The sequence below is a fragment of the Octopus sinensis genome, linkage group LG12 (genome assembly GCF_006345805.1).
Source record: "Octopus sinensis linkage group LG12, ASM634580v1, whole genome shotgun sequence".
Lineage (NCBI taxonomy): Eukaryota > Metazoa > Mollusca > Cephalopoda > Octopoda > Octopodidae > Octopus > Octopus sinensis.
Window position 1 is genome coordinate 38338390 of NC_043008.1, and position 11259 is coordinate 38349648.

Consider the following 11259-nt stretch of genomic DNA (forward strand, 5'->3'; position numbering starts at 1 on the left):
CCACTAAAGGAATTTACAGCATGAGTGACAACTCAGAGTAGTCAAAGACTAAATGCATCGATTAGTATTTAGTACTAATCTATGCAGTTAGCCATAACCTGGAACATAACTGAGAGCTACCATGGTATCTGCCTGGATAATATATCCCTCTTAACTCACAATAAAATATATATATATATATTATATATATATATATATATATATAGAATGGTTGTATACTGTCAATCTAACACGAACGTGACAGCAGGGGGGTACATCACCGCTGTTTAGCCCTAGGAAGCATCGACGCCTCCTGATGGCTTTGACACATTTTTCTGTGTCCTTATATACATTTATGTGTCAAAGCCATCAGGAGGCGTCGATGCTTCCTAGGGCTAAACAGCGGTGGTGTACCCCCCTACTGTCACGTTCATGTTAGATTGACAGTATACAACCATTCTATCGCCCCGCCACCGTACATGTCTCTACGAGAGATTTAGAAATTTAGTATTTCTGATATATATATATATATATATATTTATATATGATTACAATCATATTATATATATAGATTTTCTTCTAGTAATACATATGGAATTTGTTAGAATTTCAAAAGAAAGCGGTATGCTTCTTCTTGTTTGTATAATCTGTCAGAATTAAGAAAGATAGAGTAAGTTAGATATCAATAATTTTTATCAAACCTCTGGACAATCCCTGAAATTTCTGTCAGACTTCTATTACGGGATTGAGATCATATCAGAGAATTATCAACTAGATTAAACTGTGTTGAAATCTAAACTTTCAGCTAAACTCCTTAACTGAAAGCAAATATTGTGATTATAAACATGACAAAGGTGATGATAAGGAAGACAATGATGATGATGATGATGATGATGATAGTGGTGACAATGATGATGATTGTGATGATGATGATGATGATGATGTTGATGATGGTGATGATGATGTTGAAGAGGAGGATGATTATGATGATAACGATGATATGATGAATATGAAGATGATGATGATGACGACGACGATGACAATGATGATAGTCAATTTTGGAATTTTGTCACAAAGCGTACTGTTTCTCCTCTTCTGAGGTACTAGAAAGCTACTAAAGAGTACCTCATATAAACTAGTATAAAGATATGAAACACCAATATTGACAATCAAAGCAACATGATAATGATAATAATAATAATAATAATAATAATAATAATAATAATAATAATAATAATCATTATCATTGTTTAACGTCCGCTTTCCATGCTAGTATGGGTTGGAAGATTTTGACTGAGGGCTGGCAATAATAATAATAATGATAATGATGATAGTAGTAGTAGTGGTGGTGGTGGTGGTAGTAGTAGTAGTAGTAGTAGTAGTAGTAGTAGTAGTAGTAGTAGTAGTAGTTACAACAACAAGAGCAACAACTATCACACAGGGGAAAACATTGGGAAAGACAGTATCTGTAAATAGAATAAATATGATAACCTAAATGGAATTTCAGTAATGCATTAAGTTTATAAGATGGTTTATTTCTTAATGGTAATTAAAACTGCCTGAGCGGATTACAAATAATTTATTCTTGGTTCTATTTAAAATATAGCTGATGGTCTTTCATTTATATGGAGCAACAGAATGCAAATTTTCAAAGATGATGCTTCTAAGATAGTTAGCTTCGGTTTCTTAAGTTTTAGCAGAATATTACTGATATACATGTGATGTATTACTGGTGCTACATTAACAAATACATGTGGCCATATCAAAAAAAAGAGAGAGAGAGAGAGAGAGAGAAAAGGTTATTTGCTTGATTAATGAAGATTTACTACTCAGCAAATTTCATAGTCAACAGACATGCTATATCGTGCTTTAGGTTTATCTATAGTTACTTTGTCGTTAAATCTTCTGAAGTTCTAAGCTGCTTGCCATTTCATCTTCCCATCTATTCCCTCACTAACCACCTCTTCCCTTCATATCCAAGGCCACAAACTGTTTGAGTCAATGAAGTGCCAGATAAAAAACAATTTCTCTTTTACTCTTTTACTTGTTTCAATCATTTGACTGTGGCCATGCTGGAGCACCGCCTTTAGTCGACCAAATCGACCCCAGGACTTATTCTTTGTAAGCCTAGTACTTATTCTATTGGTATCTTTTTGCCGAACCTCTAAGTTACAAGGACGTAAACACACCAGCATCGGTTGTCATGCAATGTTGGGGTTACAAACACAGACACACAAACATATACACACATACACACACACACACATATACGATGGGCTTCTTTCAGTTTCCGTCTACCAAATCCCCTCACAAGGCTTTGGTCAGCCTGAGGCTATAGTAGAAGACACTTGCCCAAGGTGTCACACAGTGGGACTGAACCCGGAACCATGTGGTTATTAAGCAAGCTACTTACCACACAGCCATTCCCACTCCTACATTGGGGAATTTATGCTGGTAACTTACTTTCTGGGTTGAAACTGTTGAGGTAACCTTTGCCACTCATTCTTCTGGGGAGGGGATGTGGCTGATAAATAAAATACCAGTCGAGGGAAGAAACAAAACTATTAGAGCATCATAGAGGGTAGCTCTTCATATTGTGAGTTCAAATCATACTGTGTCCTCCTTTGGTGGCAGGTTTAGTCCACCATTCAACTTTATGCAGAAAACTGAAGAAAAACCAGTATTGAGGTGCATTCTATTGTGTGAAAGCTTAGACAAATGTCATCTATTATAACCTCAGGTCACAAATGAAGTTCATCATATATATATATTATCCAAAATTTACAGTATTATATATCCATCAATGCTGATCTTACCAATTGGTTTCATGCAAGGAATACAATGAAGTGTTAGGTAATAATCCGATTATATAACATTACACTCATTAGAGTTAGCTGATAGCATATGGTTATATAATCGGATTGTTACTTAACACACCATTGTGGGCATCCAGTTGTAGAATCTGTACCAAAGATGACATTTGAGCCTTGACATAGCTTTGCTGCTTACTGGTTGCCTGTCAAACCATCTAACCCATGCCAGCATGGAAAGAGGATGTTAAAAGTGGATGGTGAAGAGGATGATTATGATACATATATATATATATTTTTATAGAATCATTTGTGTTTGTTTGTGTCTCTTTGTCTTATCATCCTATGAGTGTTGGTTATAATCAAGTGGAGTCACTTTTTTCCAGTCTTCTGAGAGAACATATTTGACCACAAGAAAATGTTGCCTTGGTTGGAAACCAATATGGTTTGGTGACATCCAAGCATAGAAAATCTGCCTCAACAAAATCAGTCTGACCATGCAAGCATGAGAAAGATGAACATTAAAACAGTGATGCAATGACGATTTCAACTATGATGATGATGGTGGTGTTGCTTACAGTTGAAAACTGCAAGTTTTGAGGAGATATTAAGATTAACTAGCACCATCAAACTGGCACTGGAATTGGTATACATTTAGTGTAACATTGGAACATCAACTGCCATTTTCTTTAAGGTTTTTTTTTTTTTTTTTTTTTTTACTTTTCTACAACTGAATAATTTTACCTGCAATATATTAACATTCTATCCAGTGAGAGATTTATCTTTTCTTCTTTCAAAATAATAGAACGGGGAGATAAGCACCAGTTTTACAAGCTCTTGTGATCGTACAGTCATTTATTTATATCTTCTCCATTTTCTTACAAAAAACTCCTGCTAGATGTGGCATTAAGCACTGGCTTTAAGAGCTTATGTGGCTTATATAGACATTCATCATTATTTTTATTTTTCCTTGTTTTAAATTGTATAATTTAACTTGTATATTTATGGAAATTTGACCTTTAGTTTGATAACTTTAACACATTTATACATAAAAACCTAACGTTGTATGTATTTAAAAAAGTATAGAAACACTTTTAAGAGATATTTACTAGTTTTCAGAAACTTAAAATATAAGTTGGTGGTCTTATCAGATTGAATATAAATGTATTTAACGAAATAAAACAAGAGAAAAAAGGATTAATTCTGGACAAGGCAAAAAAAAGTAAAAGAAAAAAGAAAGAACAGAAAATACTTTTGTGAGACAAAAAACTATTTTTCATGGTTTTGAGAATGTGTTCTTCTACAATTACGTGCCTTTCAAATTTCCGCCATGTCTTTCAGTATTCTTATAGTTTATCATTGGAGCAGAAAGTAGCTAGAGTAAGTTCTATCTTATCTAATCCAACTAACATAGGATATCTTCATTCGTTCACCTGGTAATGCGTCCATCAAAAGAGAAAATAAAACGGCAGCAAAAAAGGAAAAAAAACATTAGAAAAATGAATTCTATATCAAAGCAATGCAAAAATAAAGGGGAAAAAATAAAAGACTTGTTTTCTAAAGCAGATTTTTATATAAACTCAAAGAATGGTGGAATAATAATACTAATGATAGTGATAACAATATTTAAAATAATAACGATAACAATGATGATGATGATGATGTTGACGATGATGATGATGATGATGATGATGATGATGATGATGATGATGACAATGATAGTAATTTAATCAGTAGTTAAAAAACAGAAAGCTGTCTTAATTTCATCCTTAAGTGAATCAGCAATTTCTGTGCATTTGGAGGAAATAATATTGAAACCATAAATATGAATGATTCCATGTTGTCAATAATGTAGAAAACTAAGAATATTGATGATAACGATGATGATGATGATGATGATGAAGATGATGATTATGGTTATGATGATAATAATGGTTTCTCGTTTATGCTCAAGGCCAGCAATTTTTTAGAGCAGGGTTATTTGACTAGTGCTGTATTTTATCGACCCCACCAAAGGGAGAAAGGCAAAGTTGACCTCAGCAGTATTTGAACTCAGAGTGTAAAGTGCCAAAGGAAATATTGTTTTTTTTTTGTTTTTTGATGCTTTATAATCCAATTTCTTTATTTGCCACAAGGGATACAGATAGTATGATATTAGATAGAAAGATGTATTACAAAATTAGTATGGATTTAGACAGAACCAAATAAAGGAGAATAGATATAGTAAATGACAGTATGTGGAGGTGCAATGACCCAGTGGTTAGGGCGGCGGACTTGTGGTCAGAGGATCGTGGTTTCAATTCCCAGACTGGGCGTTGTGCATGTTTATTGAGCGAAAATACCTAAAGCACCACAAGGCTCTGGCAGGGGGTGGCGGCGACCCTTGTTTTACTCTTTCACCCCAACTTTCTCTCACTCTCTCTTCCTGTTTCTTGAGTAATGCTGCGATGGACTGGCATCCTGTCCAGCTGGGGGGAACATGTACGCCACAGAAACCAGGAAACCAGGCCCATGAGCCTGGCTAGGCTTGAAAACAGCACATAAATAAATAAATAAAATGACAGTATACATGAGAAATGAATTGAACATGGGGACAGTCACTAACAACCAATAAAGGAACCCTTCAGATCTAAAATTACCCTTGACTACCAAAGACTTGTGACTTTTTCTAGTTGTGCTATCCAGCCTTTAAGTATATATTTAGAATAGGCCCACTCATTCAGTCCACACTTGCTACTCACACTAACCTTTGAGAAATTTATTTAAGGGCAGCACTGCTTTCCTCTACCCTCACCTCTCTTCTCAAGTGAAATGTGAAGAAATTGATGAGGGCTTGGTTAAACAGATCCACTATAAAACCTTTTCTGTCATAGCCACCAGAGGTGGGAAAACTGGTTGTACTTCTTAGCCAAAGGATTGCAACGGTGTAATCTGCTCAATAGGTTTCGCTGATAACCAGATCTGTCCTACATTTAAAATAACTGTTTTACATAACTCCTCAAGTTAGTAATGTTCAGCTACGTGCATGCAGAATGGTTTCATCACCCTGCTCACATCTCATGCAGGCCTTGATAACAGCACTCCCAAACCTGTAGACTTTGTCTCCCAAAAGGAGATAAAGTCCATAAAATAATATTATAATAACAATAATATCGAGAACATAATTCCTTTTATGGTATTTCACTAAAAGAAGAATTAAAAGCAGTGATTACTTTTTATAGTTACAATATCTCTATATTTAATAGGAAGAGTATGCATGAACTAACATCGTTAAAAATATGAGCGAAGCAATGTAATTGAATCCAAATGAAATTTCTAGATTTCTTTTGATGTATGTGCACACATGTACACATATTCATGTTCATGTGTGTACGCCTGTAGACTCTTAAATTCTGACCTTACCAAATGCATATCAGTTAGCTGATGAGTGTACAGTACACAACTGGTATACAATGTTATTCAGAGTTAGATATCTGACATATGATGTTCGTAACAATATTTTCAGTTGGTTGTAGGTTCTTCACTTACTCTTGTAAAATGATGAATTTAAGTCTCTCCAATCCATCCCTAAGATTATGAAGCTTCTGTATATGTAATAAATCAAATCGGTTTAATTTAACATAGTTTAGTTTAAGTCATAATTAATTTGCTTTAATTTGCTAAGTTGAAACTATGAGGTTAACATACCTAGTACCTCTAGTACCTAGTTCAAATTTTATCTTGATTAGCTTTCCATTTCAATTTAAGCAATGCTGTCCAATTGAGTAAAAATGCATTTACCAAAGAAATATATGGATTATGCCCAGAGCAGTGTTAAGGAAATATTTATAAGACAAAAACTGCTTTTCGTGGAGATGAGAAATTATTCTTTCCCAGTTAGGTGCCTTTAACATGTGTAATGATTATATACACCTGTAATATATTGGTGTTGATCCAGTAAACCAAGCCATCCACCTTTACAAAATTGGTCTTATGCACACACACACACACACACACCATGCACATATTCAAGATGAATTCAATATATAGATTTTGCATAAAATTTGAAAAAGAAGTATTTTCCAAAATACATAGATATAATTCCTGATTGCAATGTAGTTTCTCAAATAGATAATTTTCTAAACTTTGTTTAATTACATGGTTGATTTTCATTGATACAAAAGTTCTTTGAAATGACAAATGATATAGTGAACGATAATTTCTTATAAAATCAAGATAATGGTTTTCTCTATAATTATGCATTGCATAGCTTAAAGATTGTTCACTCTCACAATATTAGTTAAAGTTACTAACCAAAGTCTATGATTACAAGCTTAACAAATGTAGTTTTCACAGCACTGTCACAAAAGAACTAAATTTGCATGATGGTAGTCTAATTGCAAGAAGTATAATTACTTTAATTAAAGTTCTTTGATGTCAGCTGAAATTCTTAAAGTTCCTACCAAGAAGTTTAAATACTTAAATTTCCAATTTCTAAATTTTTGCTTCTTTGTTTACAAACTAAATTATTCAACAGCAGATATTCAAAAGATCCCATGCCAACCATTCTTTTAATCTTCTCTTCCTCTTTAACAGCATGAGAGACTTTTAATTTACATCATTATAAATATACAAACCCACATACACACACAAATATATATATATGTGTGCGCCTGTGTTTGTGTGTGTGTGTGTGTACATATATTTTTTATCAACCTAAGTGTAAAAGACATGTTAAATATAAACAGGTTTCCTTAAAAAGTTGTTCAATTCCAAACCAAAATGAAAATGACAGAATTTGAAATTTTTGTTTCCTCTCAAAAAGAACTTTTGCTTTACATGTTCATTTTCTTTTTTTCATTATTTTTTTTTTTCAAGCATTTAGGCTTTAGATCTGATGGGGAAAGTTTTAAATACTTTCATTGAAATGGGTGTATTAGTGTAAGAGAAGAATGAAATAAAGCACATTAATGGCAAAATTAAGTCAAACTGTAGCTTAAAAGAATTACAAAAATTTCTAAAGAGAAAATTATTGATTTTAGATTAGAGTCTACTCTTAGATTCCTACCATAATTCTAAAGAAAGAAATCAGGAAAAAAAAAAGAGTAGCTATTAAAAACCTATAAATTGTTAAATTATTACTAGTTTATTTTATTTTTAATATAATTATTCATAAATCCAATTCAAAAATTTTTGTCAGAATTTTCACACTTGACTGACAATTAAAAAAAATTCTTCCTTGCTGTAGAGTTTTAGGCTGGAAGAATGTTTCAAAAGCAACAACGTTGGCACCGACACATTCTCACCATCAGGATTTGCCTTCTAGAATCAATGGAAAAGCTATTAGTTAACTATGATGGTGTAAGATTTGAAAATAATATAAGACAGCTTGCTTTTATATTTTTTCTCCTTTTTCTCTCTCTTTAAATTTATATTAATACATGTTATTACTGAACAGCTCTTGACAAGATCTTCCAATAGATTACATCTTCCGCTAGGTTTTTACTAGTGTTAATGTTAACATATTCCACTCAATAACACTTTGTAGATATTATACAATATTCAAATTTCTAATGTTTTGATGAAGGACTTACCTAGAAGTGTTTATTTCCTGTTATCTATCAGAAACCTGGTTTTGATTTCTGAATTATTTCACTGTATCTCGTGTATCTCTATTGAATGAGCTTGAGAAAGCAGTATTGAAGGCTTCTGGTTTCCCTAACAGTGTCTAGAGCAAGTTATCTTGATAGAGTGTTGGTGTAGAAGGGTTTCAATCTTAGAACATGCCTAACAAATAATTCCTTCTACAAGAAGTACAAGGCCTAAGAAAGGACAAGTTGATTGTATCGACCCCAGCTTTTGACAAGTTCTTATTTCATTGACTCCAAAAAGGATGAGAAGCAAAGTTGACCTCTCTTTTACTCTTTTACTTGTTTCAGTCATTTGACTGTGACCATGCTGGAGCACCACCTTTAGTTGAGCAGATCGACCCCAGGACTTATTTTTTGGAAGCCTAGTACTAATTCTATCGGTCTCTTTTGCCGAACCGCTAAGAAAGAAGCCTGTCATATATATGTATGTATGCATGTATATATATATATATATATATATATATATATATGTTTGTGTGTCTGTGTTTGTCCCCCACAACATCGCTTGACAACCGATGCTGGTGTGTTTACGTCCCCGTAACTTAGTGGTTTGGCAAGAGAGACCAATAGAATAAGTACTAAGCTTACAAAGAATAAGTCCTAGGGTCGATTTGCTCAACTAAAGGTGGTGCTCCAGCATGGCCGCAGTCAAATGACTGAAACAAGTAAAGGAGTAAAAGAGTAACGGTCTTTTGTGACATGATAGGACAAGAAAATATTGATTCTAGAGGTTTATTTATGATATGGGTGCATCATAATGTCATAAGTTCGATTCCTGGATCAAACCACATGTTGTGCTCTTGAGTAAGTCTCTTCATTCCATGTTGTTAATCATCTACTCAGCTGAAAATGAGTACCAGCCGAGTACTGGTCTCTCTCTCACTTTTGGTGCCTCACTTTCTTTCTCTCTCTTGCTTTCTCCCCGCCCCCTCATTCTATGACATCTTGGATGTACCTCTGGGTCAAAGGATGTGAGAGGCAAGAAGGTGTTTATGTCTACTTGTGACAACGTAAGCACATGAACCATTTTGCAGAAGCTTGGTACTTGATACCAATCTACATTCATTCGTTGGTGACATCTAACTCTTTATATTGATAGTGAAAGGGACACCAAGAAAGACAGAGAGGAAATAGTGAGTTATTTAATTGTGAAAATATTAAGCTTCATAGATAAATCAATGCAGGATTGTGGATAATGGTAATATTCTATAGTACAAAGGTGTTCAACTCAAGCAGAGCACAGACAATTAAACATTAAAAAAATGATAATGATATATATGTTTGTTTTACAAGATACATTATTTTCTACAAGACTGGTTATGAAATATATCATTAACCAGTTCATTTATGAAATGAATCACTAATTATCAAAAACAGCATTGAAACTATTAAATAATTCATTCAAAGCTCTGTCTGGTTCATTTGTTTGGTGACTCAATGTGAGGAGAATATCTTCAAAATATATACAGTTTCGAAAGAAATTGGATGACTTTAGCTATACTTTAAGCACATAGACTATAGTTAATTGTTAATAGCAATACAGTCCTTAATTTAATGACTGTGATTTAATCACTCTGTAGATGTGTTATGTGAGATTATATATATATTTTTTTATTCATTTATGTAACAGTGGAGGCGTAATGGCCCAGTGTTTAGGGCAGTGGACTTGCGGTCGGAGGATCACAGTTTCGATTCCCAGACTGGGCGTTGCGTGTGTTTATTGAGGGAAAACACCTAAAACTTCCACGAGCCTCTGGGGTGGTGGCAACCCTTGTTGTACTCTTCCACTACAACTTTCTCTCACTCTCTCTTCCTGTTTCTTGAGTAACGCTGCGATGGACTTGGTGTCCCATCCAGCTGGGAGAACACATACACTACAGAATCCGGGAAACCGGGCCCATGAGCCTGGCTAGGCTTGAAAAGGGCGAAGTTTTATCATTATTTATTTAAATGATAAACTTCTGAAAAGTTTTACAGATTTGTACAGTTCCAGTAATCCGTAGTCTTTGAATTAGTTTTCTCCTTTCTGGTTTTGAGAAGCCTAATTTCTCAACATTGGTATTTAGGCAGTGTGTTACATATCCCAGGGCCCCAATAATTACAGGTATAAACCTGAACTTGTAATCTGGAAAGAGTAATTGCAGATTTCTCAATAGTTCAGCATAGGTGTTCTCTTTTTCACTAATTTTCACATTTATGTTAACATCCGCTGGGCAGCTAATTTCCACAACTGAGCACAGTTTCTCTTCTCTATCCCAAATTATTATATCAGGTCTGTTGTGCTTACATCTTATTGAGGTCTTCCCTGGGACATTCCACCAGTATTCCTTTTTATTATGAGTGGCTATGGCTTCTACCATATTGTGGGTTCTTGTATATGTATCCATGTGGTGAGCTTCTTGCAGTTTCCATCTACCTAATTCCTTTGCAAGTAATTGGTTGCTTGAGGCTGAGGAAAAAAAACTTACTTAAGGTGCTTAACAGTGGGACTGAACCCAAAACCATACCATTAAGGAGCAACCTTCCTAACAGCACAGCCATGCCTGTGCCCTTGTGCATCTGCACAACATGGATATTCTGTAAAAGGGCCTAAAATGCTTCTTCTTCTGCAAGAAGTCTTATATCTTGAGAACTTTATACTTAAGTATGTCTGCATATGTGTATGTGTGTGCATGTATGTGTATGTATGTGTGTGTGAGTGTGTGTCTGCATATGTGTGTGTGAGTGTGTACAAGGTATATGTATGGGTGTGTAAGCAGGTCTCCATACAAATATATACATATACATATATATATATATATATATATATTATATATATATATATATATGTATGTATATAC

The 11259-nt window shown here is 34.1% G+C and overlaps 1 protein-coding gene across 3 annotated transcripts in view; it reads right to left on the reverse strand.

Annotated features, from left to right (window-relative positions):
- Window positions 1-11259, reverse strand: part of LOC115218045 (Down syndrome cell adhesion molecule) — a 665166-nt gene that overhangs the window by 353209 nt on the left and 300698 nt on the right. The gene's annotated exons all lie outside the window — the stretch shown is intronic.